The 23,440-nt window shown below is 36.4% G+C and overlaps 2 long non-coding RNA genes across 2 annotated transcripts; both read right to left on the bottom strand.

The window, feature by feature from the left end:
• LOC136812916 (uncharacterized) lies at nucleotides 1–544 on the bottom strand. The gene is made up of 2 exons (XR_010847418.1): nucleotides 448–544; nucleotides 1–31 (listed from the first exon to the last, which is right to left on the bottom strand). It is a non-coding gene; the product is annotated as an uncharacterized lncRNA (long non-coding RNA).
• A 7,340-nt stretch (nucleotides 545–7,884) lies between these two features.
• LOC136812915 (uncharacterized) lies at nucleotides 7,885–8,473 on the bottom strand. The gene is made up of 2 exons (XR_010847417.1): nucleotides 8,332–8,473; nucleotides 7,885–7,915 (listed from the first exon to the last, which is right to left on the bottom strand). It is a non-coding gene; the product is annotated as an uncharacterized lncRNA (long non-coding RNA).
• Nucleotides 8,474–23,440: the final 14,967 nt, after the last annotated feature.

Raw genomic sequence — 23,440 nt, 5'->3', positions numbered from 1 at the left:
TGTGTTACAACGCTCTTTATTGATTCAGAGGCTAGAAAAATACAAAGAAAGCCTAATTAGAATTTAAAATAAAATAAAAATAGCTAAGTTCCGAATTGCGGAATCAGTCAGTTCCGGATGGAAAGGGCCAATACCGGAATACGGAAAACTATACGGAACTCCAAAAGTAAAATGGTCCTAGAGCAAACAGAGGGCAAATAGAGGCCAGAAATGGAGTATGAAGCCAAATCGACCAAAGGACAAAATGCAATGCCCAAAAGACTAACGGTCTGTGACCAGAAAAACAGCTAGGAAAATGACTCCAAGATCGACTAAACGAAAGTCACAGAACAGGTCAAAAGGTGACCAAAATACAAGGAAAGATCAAAAGAATCCTAGAGAATCTAGTACCAAAAAAATGTACAAAAATAGGAAAAATTAAAAGTCAAAAATATAGGAAAAACTTACTGAAACATAAGCTCCAAAGCACTGTGTATGGATGGCTCCACAGGAAATACCAAAATAAATTCTCAAGTAAATCCAAAATGAAAATCAATTCAATAACTCTAAATGTTAACTTTAAAGTTTCTCCAACGAGAAGCGAAAATGGAGTTTCTACAAACTCCTCAAAACGTCTACACGTTCTCATAACAATTTCTAGATAGAATTCAAAAGCAAAAAGGGCGATAAAAATAGAGAAAATTGTGCATTGGAGCATTAAAAACTAATTAAATTAAACATTAAAACGCGATATCATACGCTAATTCCCAAATGGGAATATAGCTACCAAAACAACATACGTCATAATATGACAAGTCTCTTGAGGCCAATGTTATCATGGCCGCAACACATGGCTCCTCTCATATGATTCGCGATCATATGATTACTCCAAATCTGATGGCTCCTCGTCGGGGGTCGAACACTCAATCAATAACACTAATTTTGTTATTGGTCGTCTGTAAACATTTTTCCCAATTCGACAGTCTACCGAACGTACTGTGCCAGTGTCGTCTGGATACACCCTTTCAATCGTTCCCATCGGCCAATCGTTTCGTGTGTTTGTTAGTGTGTTGTCCTTTAGTAGGACTATGTCTCCAGATCGAAAATTCCTTTCTTTGGTTCTCCATTTGGTGCGGTGCTGCAATTGAAAAAGATACTCTTTCCTCCACCGCTCCCAAAACTCGTTTGCTAAGAATTGAATTCTTCTCCATCGTTTGCGAGAATATAAATCAGATTCGTCGAACTCTCCTGGTGGTGGTAAGACGACTTTGCTTTTCATGGTCAGCAAATTCATAGGTGATAGTGCCATTGGTTCTGTTGGGTCGCTTAGGGTGTCGACAGTTAATGGTCTTGAGTTGATAATTGATTCTACTTCGACAAGCAGTGTTGTGAGGGTTTCAGTGTTGAGACTTGGTCCTTGAGATTTCAAGAGTGCAGCAAGGATCCTTCTGATACTTCTGATGTGACGCTCCCACACACCACCCATATGACTTGAAGCTGGGGGATTGAATTTCCAAATCCAATCACCGTCTTGCTCGTTCATGTATTTTGCAATTCTTTCGTGGTCCATTTCTGAGATAGCCTTCTTCAGCTCTCTTTCGGTGCCAACGAAGTTAGTTCCATTGTCTGAGTGCATTGAACGAACTTTTCCTCGTCTTGAGATGAATCTTCTTAGAGTCATAATGAATGTGTCGGTTTCTAAGCTGGATGATACTTCAAGATGAACAGCTCGTGTTGAAAAGCACGTGAAGATAACTCCATAGCGTTTTAATTCCCTCCTCAGCTCTTTGACGATGAATGGTCCGAAGAAATCCACCCCAACGTAAGTGAATGGTGGAGATTCGACAACTCTTGCTTTTGGTAGATCAGCCATGATCTGATTGGATGTTGATCCTCTGAGGTAACGACAAATGACACAATGGTAGATAATTTTTCGAACAAAGGTGTTTCCATTGACAACCCAGAAACCATGATTTCTCAATTCGTGAAGTGTGTGTAGACGACCTCTGTGAGCACACTTCTCGTGACACCATCGAACGATTGACTCAGATAACTCATGATTCTTTGGTAATAGAATAGGGTGTCTCAGTTGGAAGTCTAGGCTGGATCTCCGCAATCTTCCACCAACACGAAGTACTCCTGACTCATCAATGAAGGGATTGAGACTGGAGATTGGGCTGTGTTCTGAGACATGGTTTTGCTTCTGCAAGGCTGCAATTTCGTCTGTGAATTTTACTTGCTGGGTGGTGGTGATGATGAGCCTTTCTGCTCCATTTACTTCTTCAATGGTGGGATGAAGTGATCTTTCGATGTTTGGAGCTTTACAAATGATGCGTACGAAACGTACGATTAATGCTACGATACGACACAGCCTTTTCCAATTTGAGATCTGCTTGATTAACCTCAAAAACACATTATTTGTTGCATCTTTTATCATGATTGCGTTCACTTTCTTTAGTTCTGTATCGTTTGCGTCTAGCTTGGTCGAGGGCTTTGATTTCTTCCACGTACCTTCGTTTTGCCAGAGGAATTCTGGCCCATGTATCCACATTTGGATCTTGTTTGCATCTTTGGTAGAAATTCCTCTTGAGGAGATGTCAGCTGGATTGTCAGTCGTTTTGATGTACCTCCAGGCTTCAAGGTCAGTAGATGAATGGATAGTTTGGACACGATTTGCCACAAAAGTTTTGAATCTCTTGGTAGTGTTGTGGAGATAGCTCAAAACCACCTCACTGTCGGTCCAGAATACATGTTTGGCATCTTTGATTTGTACTTCTTTCTCGACAAGATTGCAGATTTTTGTGGACAATACTCCTGCTGTCAGCTCAAGCCTTGGTATTGATACAAATTTAATTGGTGCAACACGTGATTTGCCAATTACCAAGGAACAATGGATTTCTCCTTCTTTGTTGATTTGTCTCAAGTATGTCACTTGTCCATATCCTCTCTCAGAAGCATCTGAGAAGTGGTGGAATGATTTCTCAACTGGTGTACCGAAGTCATCTGGCTGATAACATCGTGGTATGCTGATCAATTTGATATCTTGAAGGTCAGAATACCATTTTGTCCAATCGGTTGCAATATTCTCTGGAATTTGATCATCCCAGCCATGTTGCATCTTGCACAAAGTTTGGAGAATAAGTCTTCCTTTCAGGATGAATGGTGATATCAATCCAAGAGGGTCATAGATGCTGCTTATCATAGACAACATTCCTCGTCTTGTCAAAGGTTTCTGCTTCAATTCTGTCAGATCGAATTTGAACACGTCATCAGTGAGATTCCAGGACACACCGAGTGCTTTGTCAGTGAGTCCACCCAGTAGGGATGCATCCTTGAGTGACGATCCAAGATCCTCTTTTGGTAGAGAATTGAGCACGGTTTGACTGTTGGTTACGAACTTTACGAGGTTGAATCCTCCTCGTTTACATAGCGATTTGACACCCTGTATCATTTCAATGGTTTCTTGTTCGTCATCTTCTGATTTCAACATATCATCGACGTAGAAATTGTTGAAAAGGATGTTTCGTATCTTGTCGGGGAAATCTTCTTGATTGTCGATGGCTGTTCTTCTGAGTGCATAACTTGAACAGCTTGGTGATGATCCTGCACCAAAGACGTGGACGTTCATTTCGTAGTCGATAGGTGTTGTAGTTAGATCGTTGTCTTCCCACCAAAGGAAGCGAAGAAGGGATCGTTGGTGTTCAGGAACAAAGACTTGGTAAAACATAGCTTGGATGTCTGCCATTACTCCAATCCGACCTTGACGAAAACGTGACAGAACTCCAACAATTTGATTGGTCAAGTCTGGTCCGGTTAACAATTGTTTATTCAGTGATTGAGTTTGGAACTCAGCTCCACAATCCAGAACGACCCGGACCTTCCCTGGTTTTCGTGGATGATACACTCCATGGTGAGGAAGATACCAAACTTGCTTGTCATCTGGTAATGGTCTGGCGATTCTTGCATGACCATTCTTCAATATGGTATCCATAAACGTCATGTAGTGGTCGAAAAAGGTAGGGTTGCGTTCAAGTTTTCGTTTGAGACTTGCTAATCGTCTTTCTGCAATGCATCTGTTGTTTGGTAAGTTGCTTTCTCCATCTCTGAGTGGTAATGGAAGTACATAGTGACCATCCTCCATCGTTGTCTTTTCTTCCATGATGGACATAAACCTTTTGTCTTCGACTGACATGTGTGAATCTTCAAAGTCGATACGTTCGTTAGACTGGTTTTCGACAAAATCAGTGTTGTACAACGACTCGTACATTTCTCCAATGTCCATTTCTTTCACATTGGTCTTGAAAACGAAGTGATTACTCTTTGATTTTTCTGATATGTCATTGACAATGGTTCTATGACATCCAATTGATTGGCTCTTTGTGGAGGATTCTAATGGTCCAACGATGCACCATCCGAGAACGGTGCGATAAGCAAATGGACCTCCATCTTGACTTGGGATGACTTCGATTGGTTCGATAGCTTTGAGGCAGTCTGCACCGATAAGAAGCTCAACAGGTTGGTGGTCATTGTTAGGTAAGCTATCTTTGATTTTGCTCAGGTAATCCCATGCTTTGATCTTGGATTTGGTGGCGATCTCATTTTGGTCGACCGGTAGATCTTCTCTTGAGAATGCTTTCTTAACAGTGATCGTTTGGTTGCTGTTTAACGCTCTGACACTCAGCTCCTTGACGACGGTAGAATTGACTTCACCAGTTCCATTCACTGTGGTGATTGATAAGGAGGTGGTACGTCCTTTGATGTTCATCCGGTCAACCAAGGTATCAGCAATAAATGATGCTTGGCTGCAGGGGTCGAGCATCGCAAGGGTGTGTCTTTCTGATAAGGGATCGTCTGCATGTTTGATGCAGATTGGAACTACACACATTGATATAACTTCATGACAATTGGTTGCACGACAAGTTGTTGTTTTGGTTTGAGGTTGATCTGTGTCTTCCTTCACATCTTTGGTATCTTTGTTCATCTGATGATCTGATCTCCCTTGGTCTTTGGTATCAGTTCTATGGTCTGAATTGTCTCCATCAGCATGTGATGATGGTCGATCGTCTCTCTTGGTCTCTCTTGGTCGAAATTTGAAGCCGTGGAGGATAGTTGCATGCTTGGATCGACATACTTTACAGGTTCGTCGCTTTGTGCACGTTCGGGCGTTGTGATCATGAGTCATCTTTTGGAGACATCCAAAACAAAGTTTCTTTGATCTTATCATGATGCTACGTTGGTTGATATCCTTTGCTAAGATGACTGGGCAATCTTCTGCGTCATGTTGTTGCTCACAGAACGGACAGATTTTGATCCTTGGTGTTTGTTCGTTCTTGGTTGCAGCAGTCTTGAAGGAACGTCTTGAGTTTCTTGAATGACCTTTCTCCAATTGTTTGGGTGCAGAATCTTTACCGATAGCATGACGAGAGTACAATGGATCATTCACAAGGGTTGTTTCTTGCTCCATAAACGCGACAAAATGTTTCAAAGTTGGCTCCGTTGCATTTGATTGACGGAGTATCATAGCTTTTCGATTCCATCTGTCGATGAGAGGTGGTGGTAACTTCTCCAATAGCAGCCTGATGGTTTCTGGTGAATCCAGGACGTTAGAGTGATCACAGTAGAAGGTCTGCCATTTGGTCAGATGGTTCAGGAATTCGCGAAAACCTTTAGGGTTGCTGAATCGTAATGATTGCATATTTTTGATTTGGTTGCGATATGCCGATAAAATCAGATGTGGATTTCCAAATCTCTTCTTGAGTATATCCAATGCGGAGGAGTAGCCATATGCAGACGGTAGTTGGATGCAATGTTTGATTGCTTCATGAGCTTCAGCTGTGGTGTACTTCATCAGTCTTGTCAGCCTTCCTCTAGGATTTGGGATTTTCGATTCAACTGCTTCCTTGAAAACAGAGATGAAATGTGCATAGTTGAGTGGATCTCCATCGTACGATTCCACGTCCACACGTGGTGCCTCTTGTTGTTTCAACATGGCAAATAGTAGATCGTTCGTCGACAGCGGTTCAGGAGACGTCCTTTTCGGTGACGTAATTGGTGAATAAGTCTCCATAATATCATCCATCGATGCAGCCTGAACTGGTAAGCTTGAATGTTGAAATGGTTCTGTGTTAATTGATGTCATGGAATGGCGTGGATGTGATATCGCAGTCGGATTTTGCTTGGCTTGATGCATGTAAATCGATGGGTACAATTTTGTCTGTTTGGAACATTGAGATGCCGCAGGTGGCTCCTGCATGGCTTGGGTATTGACGGGTGATTGGTACATCCTTGACTGATCAATGTTGAATGTCGCCTCAGGTGGCTCCGGCAAGGCTTGTTTGATTGACGATAGGTGTCTCCTTGATGGATCAAAATTGATTGATGCCGCAGGTGGCTTCTGCATGGCTTGTCTACTGGTTGAAGATTGATGCGTCTTTGGTTGATCAAAGCGTGACGCCGCAGGTGGCTCCTGCATGACTTGTCTGCCGATTGACGGTAGGAGTGTCGACGATTGATCAAGGTGTGACGCCGCAGGTGGCTCCTGCATGGCTTTTTTGCTGGTTGAAGATTGATGCGTCTTTGGTTGTTCAAAGCGTGACGCCGCAGGTGGCTCCTGCATGACTTGTCTGCCGATTGACGGTAGGTGTGTCGACGATTGATCAAGGTGTGACGCCGCAGGTGGCTCCTGCATGGCTTGTCTTCTGATTGGCGATAGAGTCTTTGATGGATCAATGATTGTTGGTGCCGCAGGTGGCTCCTGCTTGGCTTGACTTGTGTCAGTTTGATCTTCATTCGAGGTTCTTGTACGAAGCACATCAATCCTTGCTGAAGATAATGCTATCTGACGTTGTAGTTTCAGTTCCTTTGTCCTTTGAGCATGGTCATATTCTTCTTCGATGAATTTTGACTCTGCTAGTAGTTCGGCTCGTTTGATCTCTTCTTCAAGCAGTTGATCAGAAAGTTGACTATGTCTCGATCTTGGTGAACTCCATGTTGGTGATGTGGATCCTGACTTCTTCGACGATTTGGAAGAGTGAGTGGATTTTGACAACTTGGAAACCATTGAAGAACTTGAAGAATGTGATGATCGTAAGGATTTAGGTGACCTTGATGATCGTGATGATTTAGAAGATTTTGATGATCGTGATGATTTAGAAGATTTTGATGATTGTAAAGATTTACGTGATGGTGCAGTGCTTCTTTCTTCTTCTTGAAGATTTAATGTCTGTATTCTGTCGTAAACTGACTGTTTTACGACATTGATTTGATCATCAACTGTGGTAAACCAATACTGGTCTTCAGCCTTTTCGTGTGGGTCGAGTAACTCGTTCAGCTCATTGTGAGTGCCCTCGAAAGTTAATGCTGTCTCGTTGTACTGTTGAAGTCGACTCTTGATAAGACTTTGATCCAGCAGGGCTAATGTTTCCATCATAGACTTGCCTCGTTTCTCTAATCTGTTGAGAAGTCTTTTTCGTTCAGCAAATAAGTGTTGAATGCGTGATTTCTTACCCTTCTCAGTTAGTTGTCTTTCTCTTTTTGGGTAGCGACGTGTTGGGGATAGAGCTGTTGCACCAAGTAAAAGCGATCCTGTTTCATCATCTTGAGATGGTATGCTCTGTTTGTCATCAGGTTCCTCGACAGCTTGGGTACCTGCACGACTAGCATCTCCCTCATCTCTGGGTTGATTGACTTCTATGGTGGTCTGGTCAACTTCTATGATGGTCCGGTCAACATCTGTGACGGTACGGTCAACATCTGTGGCGGTACGGTCAACATCTGTGGCGGTACGGTCAACATCTGTGGCGGTACGGTCAACATCTCCATCTCCATTGTGAACTCCAACGAGTTCTAGGGGACGATCGACATTCATTCTTATGTTTCACTTTGTGGAAGCCCGAAACAGTGTGGTGTGTTACAACGCTCTTTATTGATTCAGAGGCTAGAAAAATACAAAGAAAGCCTAATTAGAATTTAAAATAAAATAAAAATAGCTAAGTTCCGAATTGCGGAATCAGTCAGTTCCGGATGGAAAGGGCCAATACCGGAATACGGAAAACTATACGGAACTCCAAAAGTAAAATGGTCCTAGAGCAAACAGAGGGCAAATAGAGGCCAGAAATGGAGTATGAAGCCAAATCGACCAAAGGACAAAATGCAATGCCCAAAAGACTAACGGTCTGTGACCAGAAAAACAGCTAGGAAAATGACTCCAAGATCGACTAAACGAAAGTCACAGAACAGGTCAAAAGGTGACCAAAATACAAGGAAAGATCAAAAGAATCCTAGAGAATCTAGTACCAAAAAAATGTACAAAAATAGGAAAAATTAAAAGTCAAAAATATAGGAAAAACTTACTGAAACATAAGCTCCAAAGCACTGTGTATGGATGGCTCCACAGGAAATACCAAAATAAATTCTCAAGTAAATCCAAAATGAAAATCAATTCAATAACTCTAAATGTTAACTTTAAAGTTTCTCCAACGAGAAGCGAAAATGGAGTTTCTACAAACTCCTCAAAACGTCTACACGTTCTCATAACAATTTCTAGATAGAATTCAAAAGCAAAAAGGGCGATAAAAATAGAGAAAATTGTGCATTGGAGCATTAAAAACTAATTAAATTAAACATTAAAACGCGATATCATACGCTAATTCCCAAATGGGAATATAGCTACCAAAACAACATACGTCATAATATGACAAGTCTCTTGAGGCCAATGTTATCATGGCCGCAACATAATCCTGGGGATAGCACCTTCAAAGACTTTTTACCCAGCCCCAGCTAATATGATGGTTTTTTTTGTGGATTAAATAGCAGTCCGTTATGCAGACGTCATGATTATTTCAGCAGATATTTGCCCGAGTTTCAAATCCCACAATCCCTTTCGACTTGATTTGAAATTCGTGAATTCTATTGCATTTCTATTTCTCATTGAGTGTAATTAACGTACACAAGAAATTAACACAAAGCATGATGGGATTGATATTCGGGTAAACAGAAAAATTGATGTATATTTTTAGTGTACGCACAGTCTGCCCAGAAGCTGAAAAATTGGAAAAAACCTCATATATCGAAAACTAAAAGGGTTGTGAATGAAAATGACCCCTCGTTGGAAAGCATTAGCCTCCGTCTCGGAAGGGGACTGGGCCCGAATTTGCGGACGTTTTCACAGTTTCACTTTCGTTTTCGGCTATACGACAGCGTTTTCAAGCAGAAAGCAGAGGAAATCTGTGAAATTATGGCAGGGAATGCTAACCTATTTTCCCAGTGTTTCTCAAGATTATTATTCTAGAAAGTTCATAAAGGCCTAATAGTTTCAGATTAGTATGATTTCATCAGAAAAAACAGTTACACCAAAGCTCCTTATTGATATGTGAAGCTACCAAAAATAGCAAACTCCTCCATCAGAACAACTTTAGCATAAAGGACAAGGACAGTCAAGAAGTCTACTTTGTTGGCAATTTGCACAAAATACTTAGAGAAAATGGTACTATACATACTATGGAAGCCCATTCTATACTCCTAAATGATAGTTGAAAGATCAGCAGTTGAGAGGGTTGATTAAAATAGAACTCAAAGCACACAATAAAGTATACATATATATTTGTCCAGAAAGAACTGGCATGTTGTTTGCTTTGTTTTGGTGTTTAAAAATATGTACTTATCAGTCCTAAAAAAATACAAATTCGAATATAATGAGGGCAATGAGTCTGGTTAAATGTTACTATATTTACAAGAAAGGATTACTGAAAAAATACTATATACTGTATGTACTACTGATGAACTAAACTCAAAAACTAAAACTTTACAAATAAATTTACATTACGACAATTTAAAAATCTATCTTTAATAGCAACAAAGAAAAAAACATGGCTCAAAGTTTTAAGACAGAGCTAGTCAGAGCTTCAATTCAGTAGGTATAGAGCTTTCAAAATTTGAAAACAGACACTGCATTGGTTACTACAAAACATACTATCCAAACGCTTTTTTCGATTCATGAAAAAAATAAAGTATTTATCAAAAAAAGGTTCTCTTTTTTTTTGGTAATCAATTCCAACAAACAGCAATCAATATAACAGTTTTTTGAAAACCATCCCACAGTGTAAACATTATCAACCAACTAAACCCATATCGCCAAAATTGTAAAAATAAGTCAATATAATTTCTATCAACAATTTCTCGTAAAATGTTTTTTTTCCAACATTCTGATACCAATCATGGCTGGAGGCATCATGTAGAGTGACTGTGTGGCATTTCATTGCTTTTAATGATCACAATACCAAACATCAACCAAACAAAACTGACGCCAAGCTAAATCTGTCGATTAAAAATTTCCATGAAAATTATAATTGAAACTTGTCTCGTAAAATGCTTTTTTCAACATTCTGGAGGTGTTCAAAGCTAGAGGTATCATATGTAGAGTCAAGCAATACATGAAAAGTCATTTGCTATCCCATTTGCCATGAGATATATGAGTAAACAAATCAAACAAAAACCAACAAATCATGTCACTTCACTTTCATGTCACATCGTGTTTATATGGGGTATCAGAAAGCCAATCCACAAGAAGAGAGCCATCTTCCTTTATTATGGAGTGTTCCAAAACTATTGGTAGGTTGTTTGGAAGTAAAGAAACCCACACAGTTTGTTTTATTTTGAAGATTTAACTTGAAAACAAACTGCATCTTTCCAGCAGAAACTCATGTTTCAACCTGCTACATAACATTGGTCAGTCGGGTCTGCTACTAACATGTAATAGTTTTATTATAGCCGAGCTTGAGAATTTGTATGCAGAACTTGTAACATGTATTATGTGTACAATTATGTCAGTCGACTTGAATCATGATACATTACCCCCAATTTCACTGGATGCATTTTCGCTGTGAAATTATCCGCAAAATTTTCTGACCGCGTTCTGAGACGGAGGCTAATTTAAGCAAACGAACCAGAAAAAGTCAAAAAAATTCTAAGTTTTTGAAAATTTGGGGGTCTGGGACCGAATTTCGATTTTTTTAATTTTGGGCGTAAAAGGGCCCTGAAGGCCCTGGGTGAACACTGGATGACTCAAATCTTGAAAAAATTGCCTGTTGCTAAGGCCAATTGACAAATATTTGTGAAAATCATAAAAAAATTGCAAAAAAATGCAAATTTGGGCGTTTTTGCGACCGAAAAGGTCAAAAATAAGGGTTTTCCTGTGTCCAAAATCCTTAGATATTTAAAATACATAGGTGGGAGTATATGGATTCAGTCCAGTTATATCTTCTAAATTTCACCAAATATCACCGTTGGCTTGTTGCTATGCTGGAAAAAAAAAAAAAAGTTGAGATTTTAAGCAAAATGCATAACCGGCTGGAATTACAAGACGTGATAATTCTGAAGGGGGTCGGGCAAGCTATGACGTCATAAATCTTAAATGGGCAACATTGGGCAATGGTCTCTATATGATTTTCGTAGTCCTGAGTAAGTTTGCTTTCAGGAGGGAAAGTCAGTTATGGCCCTGAATGGCCCTGAGAGGAGCTATTTTCAATAGTTCATGGAAATTTATGACGAAAAAAAAGGTCAAAAAATAGCTGCTTTTTGGGTAATTTTTGGAAATGAACTATTTTTTCAGCCATTTTTAGTGCTAAAATTGCCAAATTTCTTCTTGCTTCCAAAAGCGACACCAAATTCCTGATCAAAATCACAAAATTGAGGTGAAAATCTGTTATCGGGGCCAAAATATGGCCAAATCTGAAAAATTGGTGAAAATCGTTTCGATAAAACAATTTTTGCCGTCTGGGCTGACTTCAAGCAGGCCTACAGGACCTCCAAATCGCTTTTAACCACTCTCTTTGGTCATTTCGCATGGTTTGGGATATAGAAACAGGGAAAAAAGTGAAAACTAGGGTTTTTGGCTACTTTCATAAAGAGGTTTTTTCCACCCCTGGGCAAACTGTGCCACGGTGTGCTATTATTTTGTCTTTAGTTAGATTTTGGAGGAGAACTTCGGAAATTTATTTTTTATGAAAATCCTTACGAAAAACCGATTTAAATCATACTGATATAAATATTTCTTTGTCTAATGTATCCTTCTTCTCTAAAAATCAAGTTAAAGAGTGGCTGAAAGAGGGACTTTCTGCAGCAGGACTGGGTTTACTACGTCACTGATTCAAAGCTAAAAAATAGTTGTTTAATGCAAGGAAATAAAAGAAATTTAGAGAGGAAAGGTTTTTTTACAATCTTTTCAGTTTTAAATCTTTTTAACGAAAGTTTCTCTGCTTCACCTAAAATATTACTTGACTTTGAAACTATAATTTTCAAAATACTTTTTAATGTGAATTTCGTCGATATAATGTCTTTTTTCTAGACGCAAAAACTAATATAATATCCATCTACTCATTCAGCTTTGATTCTCTTGGAGTATTTTGATGAAAATGTTTGTCTTTTTGGTAGCAATATCTTTGAAATTTTGTTTAGACGAATGGTGAATTTGGCAGAGGGTGTTCAGTTCCTTAAAAGGCTTGTAGTACCATAGGCTGCGCGCATCCCCGAAATTAGTTTTGTTATATGGGATGCAAATCGTCTCCATTATTTTTGTCCCGCATATTTCTTATAATCCTGATTTCTTCATTCAATCAAACAAAAGAGAAAATGAAGTCATTGCATATTTTCATAATAAGATGTTTTCATTTATGAAAAAAGGATAAATCCATTGTAATGCTATGACACATAATAAAAAAGGAAATTTACAAAGACGGGGGTAATCTGGGACAAAAATGATTGAGATGATACGCATCCCATATAACAAATTAAATCAGAGATTACAGTATGTGTGCAGCCTAGGAACAGGAAGTGTTGTAACTTGTAATTTTGGGTGGGATATTATGAAATAAAAAACATTCCGAAAAATTTTGGGAAATGAAGGTGAAGAAGAAATAAAGCAACTTCTTTTATAGAGCACAAAATTACTATCTGATTCAAATCCCCTATCAAAAAGTTACACCCCTTTTTTGTTTCAACTGCAGATTATTTTTGGACAGACCAAGGAAAATGCCTAGAAAAATCATAATTCATCTGCAAAACCATGGCAATAGAAATGTTTGTTTGATCCATGAACTTGTCCTTGAGAGATTTGAAATTTAATTGAGGCCTGCTCTCTAGTAATAAGCCTAATGTGTGAAGTGTAAAGAGCACTATGGTTATTACGAAAACGAGTAAGCCTAATTTACCTTATAATCCATTCCTTTCCTCACATTCCTTCGCCTTTCTTTCATTATTTGAATTACTTTTGACTTCACTTTATCAGCCTCAACAACAGACTTAAGCAATGGGTTCTCTGATAGTTTTGTAACCAGTTCTTTAAGTTCCTTTTTGTTGTCAGTATCATCCTTATTGAATGTTGGCAAATTGTTTCCAGCCCACTTTTTCACAACTTAGTTTCTTATGTAGCGTTACCTATAAAAAAAGCATTTTCTTAACCTGAAATTTGCAAGGTTTTTGTTAATGACATACATTTTTTATAAAGATTTAGGAAAATAAAATCTTGCTAATCATGTTTAAGCCTTGACCTAATTTTGCTGTATGCGTATAAAAAAGACTATAACATTTTGAAAGAAAAAAACTAAAATCAATGTTTTTTTATCAATTAATTGATTATGGTTTCCTGTTTTCCCCACATTTCCAAGAATATTCTGTAATCCATTGTGGGCAAGGTGGGAGTGTGCTGCCCATATCCCTAGATTTCAAATTGGCCTGATTTGTGAAGATTTAGAGCTTGAAAAAGCTTTACAGTACAGAAAAAAATGAAATGAGATTGACTTACTGTACATTTTCGAGATGATTTTCCAATACAGTGGATTGGGGAGTATTCGGAATACCTGAGCTTCTTGTTCCCCTATTTTGTTGAGGATAAATTGACTTAAAAGTCAAAATTTCTCGTACTGTAAGACCCATCTTATTTAATATGAAAAATTGATCACTCGATGTGAGCAAAGTCACAAATAGGCCCGGGGGGGTACTACCCTTGTCGACCGACGGGGGTGCTCCGCTGAGGGTTCGAAAAATGGACCCTACGTGGGACTCGAAATTTGCGAAAAAAGTGACCCTGAATGGGACTGAAATTCCAAAATTTTCTCAAATTTTCTACTTTTTCCCCAAATTTTCCAAAAAAAGGCACCCTACGAGGGACTGATTTTTCTATTTTGGTGTTTTTGCGACCCTACCTGGGACTCGTGGAGGTTAGAAAAGGTACCCTGACCAGCGGAGCATCCCCGTAACCCATCTTGCCCTAGTACCCCCCCCCGGGCAAATAGGTTTCCATCCAATCCATGCTCTGTAAAATTAGAGAGATAGTATATCTTTTAAAAACCTTCCTTTGCCGTTGATTGTTATTGTTATTGATTTTGTTTTTTATATAACTAGAAGAAGTTTTTTGTAAGCAAAAGAATTCTATAATCTGTAATTATAATTAATTATTGCGTAAAATTAATTAATGCCAAAAATTAATGACCATACCTTTTACTAAACTTAAGTGTTTTTTTGAGATTTCTGCTAGCAATTTATTGACTTTTAAACTTAAAAATTTCTAAGGATTCTTGATTTAAAAAAATTCTCAACAACACACATTTCTAGGGTATTTTAGCTACCACTTTAAAAATGCCTGATAACGAAGCAATATTATTTAAAACTCGGCTTCAAATTTAGACTAATCACTTCCAAAATAAAAACAAACTCTTGAGTGCCNATTTTCAGAAATTTCCAGATTTTTTTGCATGTTATCATGGTTAAGGGCTTTGGTGATGAAAAGAAACAAAAACATTCGCATTTTAGTTTGATTTATAGTCTTTTTTCCACCAAAGCGGAGGGTAAGTTGGTGTGACAGCCGCCGGCTTTCGAATGAAGTCATTGCATTGTTGTTTACATTTTGAAATACGCGCAAAATTCTAAAGATTCGAGTTTTGAAACTGCCGTGCTATGGCCTTCAATACCGCTAAGACTCAAGATTAAATTCAATACTGATGAATGAAACGCGATCCCTTAACTCCTGACATTTTTCCAGTTTGATCTGCTTCCGTTCCAATGATCTTCAGATTGGTTCTGTATCAGCAAATCGGTGCGCTATGTAAAAACCAGATGTCCCTAGTAGTCAGGTAGAATTAGTTGAAATTTTACCACAACCCGGACAAAATTCTACCTGACTATAGGTTTCAGAGGGTTGTCTTTTAGCTGGTTGGTCTTTAGCAATAATAGCCGAATCTTGATTTATTAGTTTACATGCTTCTTCCGTTCACTTTAGATAACTATGATAAGTAACCACTCAAAAAACGTGAGTTCACAAGTTAAAATACATGGAAGACCATGAGATAATCACGTGGTCTAGAAATTATAAAATATACAAAGACAGAAAAGATAAAACATAATTATGCAAAATATGCTAATTATGCAAAAATTATGTAATACATTTTACAGAAAGTATGAAAGTTCAAATCATAGAAAAGCTTGAAGGATCTGGAAGAACTAAACATAAGGCATTAGACCCTAAACTCACATCGATTAGGAAAAAGAGAGAAGATTTCTGGATAAGGACTCTACGCACGGTTTATCCCTATGGTCTAAATGATAAATTAGGAGATGACTACATGAAAGATCAAAACAGTAGTCTTATTGGAAAAATTTTTTTTACATTAAAGCGCAATTTCAACCGTTCGCTCAGACGTTTTTCTAGGGTGGGCACAGGAAAGTTTGATCACAAGACCTTTCTAGAGGAACTTAATAATGTTTTGAATACTGAGATCAAGAACGCATCTAATTTTATTCGAATGTCTTTGACCAATATGAAGACATCAGAATTGAAGCAGCTAGCCGACAACATTAATGACATACTTTTATCTAGTCCTCTAAATTTTCCATTTTCTCAGTGGTACTCTATTGCCTTAGACATTATAGATTTCCGTGTTTATTCACCTCCTCCACCTAAAAAGAAACGTCCCCCGCTTAAAAATGATTTAAATGTAGATTTTTGCAACAAGGGAATATAATTAGTCAACTTGCCATCCATGTTACATGAAAGATCTGTTTTAGAGACAATCCCTTCTATCATCAACACCTTTTCTCCACCAACCATTGTTTATTCCTTAGAGCCAGCTATTGGATCAAAAATCTTCAATTTCAATCAATTTGTGTCAAACTTAGACGTTGAAACTTTTCTTGCTGATCCTTCCTCTCTCCCTTACGGAAATTAAATGCTCGTATTCCATTGAAAACGAATATAGAATGCACTAAAATAGAATAAAATTCTAGGTTCAAAACTTTGATGAATTTCTAATTCATTGGGTGTCAAAATGTATTTAAATTCTAGACTTTAAATTACATATAAATATATAAAAGATTGCGTTGAACTTGAGCAAAGAAATACAATCAAATTGTTTCAATAAATTCATTTTCCATTAATTTTTTAAAGTAGTAAATTATATTTTTAATGTGAACCACGGATTCATCAATAAAATGCAATTCAGATGCTCTCACAATGAAATGCATTTTTATTTTCGATTTTTTAAACGCATTTAAACTAAATTTTTCGATATGCTGATGAAATTGACAAAAAAAATGCAGTTCAAATTTTTAAAAATAAATCACTTTCCATTCGATTTTTTAAAACGCATTGAAACTAAATTTTTCGATATGGTCATGAATTCAATAATAAAATAAAATGTTGCACTTCCCATTGATATTTAAACGTATGGGAAACTAAATGAACTAAATTTTTCGATATGGTCACGAATTTGATAAAATAAAATGCAGTTCCAATAGTTTTACAAATAAAATGCACTTTCCATTCCATGCTGTTTTAATTTTTTTTGCTGAAATTCATTTTTTTCTAATTTTTAAAAATCAAAAAATAAGTAAAAAGATGAATTAGTAAAGATTAATACCAGAGTAAATAGTCACGAGACTAAATGCAACCTAATATATTTTAAGTAAAACTATAGCCAGTCTATTCGGTATTCAGAAAAGAGATAGAATGATTAATGGTACAGGGATTACCAAAAATTTCCATTTTCACCTATTTGAATTCAATGCAGAATGGAGATTTTTCGCAAGCTTTCAAATAAAATGTTACCAGAATTCTTGAAACTTAATTGAAATCCCATGTTCTTTCTTTCAGTGTAACATATTCTATTTCAAGCTAACCTTTTCAGTGGTGAAGTGAAAGACCCAGCGTTTTTATAATCTTAAAACCATATTTACCACAAAAGAATGCGGCTATCGCGAAATCGCACCCTTACAATGAAGATCGTAATCGTCAAAAATAAGGCACACTGATGACAGTACAGTATTTCGCCATCAATTTTAAATCTTTAATCCATGTTTATCATGTTTTGTTAAATCTCCCTCCTTGATAACTCCTCGCGCTGTTCACAAGTTAGGAAACAGCCCTAGAAACAATCGGTGGGACCCTCCTCACTGGAAAAGCCGCCAAAATGGTCCCGGTGATAGAAATACCCTGAAATTTCATCCCCATTGCAAAGCTACAAGAGCTCTCATTGCCGCTCGGAAAAAACACTGAGACACTGAGGCCATCCTCACTGGATTTTTGAGCTGTAAACATTAGAATTTGAGATTCCCACTCATTTAAAAACAAGCGGTTTTCCACTCCCATTGGCATTGCTCATTTTATCTTCACTGGCTAAATAACTTTAACAGGGTCAGTGAGACAGGGGTGTTAGGAAATGGATCTGAAAATAATATATAATGTTATATGTTATTGAATATGCTATTTTTCATGAGTTAAAAATTACAGTTCATTATGGTAGGTTTCAAAATTAAATGATGTCAGAAAATTTTTGTGCACAATGCAGGGCGGATCGGGAAATCATTTAAAATTTTGAAATTTTTGTGACCCAGCCGCCCTCACGATTAATAACGAAACTTTTTTTCTCTGAACCAGATAAACTTTCGATAAGTTTTTTATCGGACAAAAAGTGAATATTTGTCTAACAACAAATACTTTGAATATTCGAAAAAACTTGGAAAAGCGAGCGCGTAGCAGCCATTTTAGAAGCTCTACGCGCAAGATAACAGAATATGTTAGCTTTTAGTTGCAAGTAGCGCATGATCCTGAAGTAGGATGAATTCTTCCGCAAATTTTGAACGAAAGCTTTTGATGTTATTATTATCACATATCATAGTATTTCACAATAATGGCGCAACTTTTTTTCTGATTCTAATCATAAGTTTTTTGTCTGACAAAAAAAATTAAAATCTACTAATTTTCTGTCTTACTTGTAAAAACGAGACTAGCACAGTATTTCCATGGATTTGTAAGTTGAGTTAGTTCACAATAATAAGCACAGAAATTTTGTTTTTATCACAAAGAGAATATCGTTTTGATGTTTGATTTATTCTTCAATGCAGAAGAAACTTAATCAAAATTGTAAAAATTTGTGACAATTTTTTTAATGACCCTTGAGGCACTATTGATAAAAGACCTCAAGCCTGAATTAAATACTAAAGATGAATATAAAAGTCGGACACTGGTCGTAAAAATTTAATTGTTCTTAGATAGCTTTTTAATTTTTTCGTTTCGCTTTAATGATTTTGAATTTTTGATTTCTCTTACTTGTAGGCATTACGTTTTTGTTGATTGTGGAAAGGTTTTTACGGAATGAATGTTTTTAACTTGTATGAATTTTACTGTTTTTTTAAACTGTTTTATATTTTGTTTTAGAGTAAATATCTGAAGATGAGAAATAGTTCTCGAAATATATCATGAGAAAAATACTTGTTGGTCACTTACATTTTACTACAATTTTTTTACGTTCAAAATTCTTAGATACCTTTAAAATACATTTTTTTCGAATAATTTCGGTAAATTGCTCTGCTCCATTGATAATTGTAGCAAATTACTTTGCTAAATTGTTTTGTGTATTGGCGGTTTAGTTTGATTAAATTACGAGCAATTAGAACACAAAAGATTTGAGAAAATTGATGTTTAAAAGTTTTATTTAACAAGCCAAGGTCAGTGTGTAGCACTGTTCGTCAGGGCAGAGCATGTTTAGAAATGATGTTAAGGAAGAGTCNGACAAGGGTCTGGATGGAAAATAAGTAACTTCATTTTCCATAATGAAGACAGTGGACACCGAAGAATACCCTGGAACTGGATGGGTTTTGGAGAAAAGAAACCAATCAATTAGGTTGCAAAAATAATATGGGGGCTTTTCTTTATACAAACTCTTTTTCGTTTTCCTCCCGATACACTGTATATCTCTCAGTTTCACTCGAACGGATTTTAAATAGGTGGAGGGTAGAGGGGGTATCGAAAAAATAACAACCCTTGTAAAGTCCAAGCCCGCCAGGCCTGCTTGCTTCCTCCCGCCTCCCTCCAACTATGGTATAATTAGTCAAGAAATAACCCTACTATGGGAAAACTTTTGTCACTCTACGATAAGAGTTTTGTCACCGTCTTTCCCCGTTGAAATTAGATTACAGGCAAAATGAGTTAGAAAAGCTATTTTTTACGTTCAAAAATTGCTGAAATAAGTTTTGCACAATTTGAAGCTTTTCGCAAAAGTTTCAACCAGTGAAACACAATTTTTGACCATTTCATAGAAAAAAAAATATACTCTATACTTAAGCCAAGGAAATAAAAAGATTTTCTCTCTAGAAAAGGCATTAACCGCCTAGATTAATTCCCGTAAAATTAGTTCCAATAATGTATGAAAAAGTAGTACAAGCAAGTTTCAAGTTTATCTGTATCGTTCGTTTATCAATGAAACATGTTCCCAAAAAGCGCGTCAGATTACTACCAGAAGAAGAACTTTCTCAAAAGGGCTATCTTCACAAAGGAAATCTTTGGCAAAATAAAACAAACAAACGCGAATGGCTTGAAATTATGTACATGTTTTTTTAATAAGCATAATTCTGAGATTGCTTGAGTTGTGTAAGTGGAAAAATTAGTGTTGTTAAGTTTTTCTAGTAGATAGAAAAGAAGTCGTATCTCTGTTAGATAAAAAACTTTGTCCATGCTGCAAACTCTCGTGTAATGTTCATGCTATGAAATCCAGCACAGCTTCTGGAGACCCGTACGCGTCTCTAAATAGTAAACTTTAACTTCAACGAATTACAAGTACAAATTTCTAACTTTCAATCTTAAGTAACTAAAATGTAAATGGAACAAAAATTTCTAACTTTCATTTTTAAAATATAAATAGACCAAATTTATTTGTAACCAGATGTTCTCTCAGGCAGAGTAAGAAAACGGGATTTATGGAAAAAGAGTTAAAAAAATTGACAAATGGAGAGTTTGTTAAGAACCTTAAAAATGCATATCCAAATAACCGCTAACTCGACCTGTGCTCTTTCGAATTAACTGTCAATTAAATTGATTTAAAGGAGGCCATGCAGATTAATTGTGTAAAAAAGTTCATAAACAATTCATGTGAAACAAGTCAGCAAAATGCTCAATAACAAGTAGAGCAAAAGTATCTTGTTCATAAAAAAATAAAATACACGATTACTCATTTGATGAAACTATAAGTAATGTGTATTATTTTGAAAAATAAAAAAAGTTGATAAAAAGATTAGACAAAATCCTGCAAATCATGAAAAAATAGTGAAGATCTTTTCAAATGATTGTAAAGCGCTACTCGTAAAAATGCTCATCTCGAAAAGTAACAAATAAATATTTTTGAAGGTTTTCAGAAAATCACGACTAAAACAAATGAATTAAAAATAAAACCTTTCGTCAAAACTAAAATATTACAAAAATTCTGATATCCCGGTACTATTTCAAGGACCCAAACAGTCTAAAAAAGGTATAGTTAGGTGTCTATTTCCCAAAATTTGACCAAACTGGAGACCTCCCTAAACATAGAAAAAATTTTTGGCTTGATTGATAAGATGAAAAGTAACAAATCAATATTTTTGAAGGTTTTCAGGAAATCATGACTAAAACAAATGAAAATAAAATAAAACGTTTCGTCAAAACTAAAATATTACAAAAATTCTGATATCCCGGTACTATTTCAAGGACCCAAACAGTCTAAAGCAATTTCTTTCTAAAGCAATTACAAAAATTCTGAATTATTCTTTCGTCAGATAGAAAACTATAATGCTAAATCTTTTTTCTATTCAAGTGTCAAAACATTTTGGGTTATTCAAAACAATGCCGATGTTATTAACAAATTGAACAAGCGAGGTTCTTTTAGATCTATGGCCACGTTTGACTTTTCAACCCTTTATACCAAAATTCCACACGAAAGTTTACTTGATGTGTTGAACACTCTTTCTGATTTTTGTTTTCAGGGAGGTGCTAATGATGTGATTTCTGTTTCTGGTACTAGTGCAAGATGGGTGACAAAGAAAGTAATGCCGGTGTAAAATTTTCAAAGATCTTTTCAAGGAGGCCCTATCATATCTTATGGGGAATTGTTATTTCACTTTTGGGGTTAATATTTTTCGTCAGATCATTGGGATACCGATGGGGTCGGACCCAGCGCCATATATGGCTAATCTTTTCCTTTATCATTTTGAGTCGAAGTGGATCAAGAGCTTGAAAAAAGAAAATCTTCAAAAAGCCAGACGATTTAGCAACACATTTCGTTTTATAGATGACCTTCTTACCATCAATGATAACAATCTCTTCTTGGAAAATTTTAAGTCAATTTATCCTCCAGAATTAAAATTAAATCTTGAAAGTTCTGGTGATCGAATTACTTTTTTAGACATTGAATTGAGAAACATCAACGGTCGTCTAGATGTTAGACTTTTTGATAAAAGGGACAGTTTTTCCTTTGAGATTGTACGTCTTCCTTTTTGCACTAGTAATTTGCCTTCAACCATGTTTTACTCTTTTTTTGGTGCTGAAATCATCCGGATAGCACGGGTTAGTTCATCTTTGGAAAATTTTAGCTTGGCTGGTAGAGTTTTAATGGACCGTGCTTTGAAACAAGGTGGAAAAGTCTTTCGTTTACAAAAGACATTGAAAAAAATATATGGACGCCAGCAGGTATTCCATTCCCTTGCTGGCAATATAACACTATTCTTAGAAAGTCTTCTCTAGTTTTAATCAATTATCATCATCATCTAAAACATTTATCGGATTTGTCGTTTTCTTTAACATTTTTAGTTTGAAAATTGTGAATGTCTCGTTTGAACTTATTAGAAAGTCTACTGGTTGGTAGCGCTCCACTTGTTTGCAGGATATGTGAATTAGCAACTCACATTAGTAAAAAATTGGTTTGAGAAGTTCACGCGTATTGATATAAATTTGTGTGTTTTTTGTTTGAAGTCCTCATTTCCTTCTTCTTTTTCTAACGTACGGCAACTCGGATACGGTACTCCGAACCGGGCTCTGTGCCGACTTCAAACTTTTCGATTATGCGTCTTTCTTTCTAAATCTTTTCTTTTCTAGATTGTGATCGCAACACTCTCTAACCTTTGGTTAGATGACGGGTGACTCTAGAGTAACAGGGCAAGCTTACTCATGGCCACACCTGATGCCAGACTTTGGTCTTCATCTATCCGCTTTCCATTTATTTCTCAACTTTCTTTAAATTCACTTACCGATTTTCTCTCCGCTAAATTTGTAGATTTATATTATTTGTTTGTCTATTGTAAGATTGTTTATTTGCGGGTTGTTACTTTTTGGTTCTTTGTTTTTATTTTGTTATTGTTGTTGGTTTTAAGGTTTATCGCTGTCTTGTTTTGTTGGTTTTCAACTTTTGTCCTTGTTGCTTTAAGTTGGTGAAAAATGATTTCTCGCTCAGTTAGAATGTTTTTGATTTTTAGTTTGACACACGTTTTCTGAATTTTAATTAGCTTTTTCAGATAAAAAAGGTATAGTTAGGGGTCTATTTTCCAAAATTTGACCAAACTGGAGACCTCCCTAAACATAGAAGAATTTTTTGGCTTGATTGATAAGATCAATACAGTAACTCAAATCATGATAAAGTAAAACAAACAAAATTTCAACAAGGTATATGGTGAAAAACAAAATAACAAAAGATTCCTTGAGAGTGTTCCAAAGAAAATTTTATGATATCAGAAGGGCAGGGCTTGTTTTACAAATATTAAAAAATTCATATGAAATATGAAATAAAATACAGTTAGGAACATTTGGCGAGTTCCTGTACGTGACCGCTATCTAAAAAATCATAACAACACTCATTAAAAAATGACGTTCGTGTCTTTTCGCACTTTTTATAGCCTAGACGATGTAGCAAACATAGTAAATATAAGCACACTGTGCTTTTAATTGGCTGAAGTTTTTTTTTGCGTCGGAATTTTTTTCTCAAACTTTCAGCAATGATTGACCAAACTGTTACAATGAAAATTATCCTGCGCATTTTTTATCTTCTGATCTTCTTAATATTCAATGAAGCACTCAAAGTTTACTGAATTTAAGCACATAAGATATTCTTATAATTGTTGATATTCACTAAAACACCGTTCGTTGTCCGCTGCGATGGAGTGTATGACGTAACTC

The sequence above is a fragment of the Clytia hemisphaerica genome, unplaced genomic scaffold (genome assembly GCF_902728285.1).
Source record: "Clytia hemisphaerica strain Z4C2 unplaced genomic scaffold, Clytia hemisphaerica genome assembly, whole genome shotgun sequence".
Classification (NCBI taxonomy): domain Eukaryota; kingdom Metazoa; phylum Cnidaria; class Hydrozoa; order Leptothecata; family Clytiidae; genus Clytia; species Clytia hemisphaerica.
This window is presented reverse-complemented; position numbering and strand designations above follow the sequence as displayed.